The following is a 1351-nucleotide window of genomic DNA, read 5'->3' as shown; positions in this document are numbered from 1 at the left end:
TGAATGAAGAATAAATTTATCTTTTTATTGATCAAATCGATGTATTAAGTACAAAATTGTATCTTAGATTTATTACAATACGTCAGTCATATTGACTTCTAGGACATACATCTATCGGATCATTGATCCAGTGGCTGAAGAAGGCATTGTTAATCATCGTTGGATCAATGATCCGACGGTGATGATCAATTAGCCCCAGCCTATATATACTCTCTTACACTCAAATCCTAACACTCAGATAGCCTTATTTTATTTCATTTCATCCCTCGACCTCTCTGCCTCTCTTTGCGACGGGAGGTGCGAAGGACCTCTGGTCGCTCGATCCAGACCTTTGTAAGCACGAATCGGCCTTTCTCCCGCACCACACGCATGAATCGGCTCTGCCGTCCATCCCAACCAACCAGCCACGACAGCAGCGATGGGAACTTTGCCTCCACCCTCCACTGTCACAACCTCCTCCTCATCCCCCACGACTGCGCCTCCAGTCTTCGATCATCCTCCTTCGATGTCCACCCCCTGATCTCTTCGATTCTGTCTCACCATCATCATAGCTCTCGAAGCCGAGATTTCAGTGCAAAGGCAGAGGTTGCCGTGATCAAGGTCATGGAGGTCATGGGCACCAAGATCGGTCTGGTGCGGTGGCTTCCCTGCAGGGCCAATAGTGAAGGACTCGACCATGTTCGACGGCTTGGAGGTTTCTCCGATGAGGAGGTGCAGTCTGTCGGCATCGGGGGAGGGGATATTCCAACAGCAGTAGGGAGGATTATGGCATTCGATGGAGTGGTCGGAAAAGCCCAGCAAGATATGGATGATCATCTTGCACAGAGTCAGCATGGTTTCCTTCTTTGTTTTCTTTTTTTTTTCTTTATTTTCATTGAATATTTATTTTCTATGTTGCTCTACATGAGCCGAACTCGAGCCTAATTCGAATGTAATGGGCTTAACGAAATCGATCTCAAATAGAGTTCCCTCGAATACATTCGAATCCAAACCGAACATGAACTAGATAGTAGTTTGAAACAGTCGATCCCGAACAGTGGCATGTTCGATCGTGTCTAATTTGTTAATAGCCCTACCTCCCACACCAATCTGGAGCTTGTAAGATGACTCCACTCTCTCAAGCAACCACCGGTGGCCCTGATCGGGAGCAGGGATTCCACCACTCGTGAAGCTATTCCGCCACACCATGGCCGGTAGAAGACAGACTTCTGTCTGGAGGTGGAGAGGGTGAGGAGTTCCCCCCTAAAAAAGGAGCACCCCATAACTACCCTATTAAATCACACTACGTGTCGATTGAAGATTAGTAATGGGCACTGCCTCTCCTGGTGTGCATTTAATTCAGGTGTAGAGG

At 47.4% G+C, this 1351-nt stretch overlaps 1 pseudogene; it reads right to left on the bottom strand.

Moving 5' to 3' along the window:
- Positions 1-254: 254 nt before the first annotated feature.
- Positions 255-834, bottom strand: LOC114912849 (uncharacterized; annotated as a pseudogene).
- Between the last annotated feature and the right edge of the window lie 517 nt (positions 835-1351).

Source organism: Elaeis guineensis, chromosome 2 (assembly GCF_000442705.2).
Source record: "Elaeis guineensis isolate ETL-2024a chromosome 2, EG11, whole genome shotgun sequence".
Classification (NCBI taxonomy): Eukaryota; Viridiplantae; Streptophyta; class Magnoliopsida; order Arecales; family Arecaceae; genus Elaeis; species Elaeis guineensis.
The sequence above is the reverse complement of the archived record's forward strand: the minus strand, read 5'-3'. Positions and strand labels throughout refer to the sequence as shown.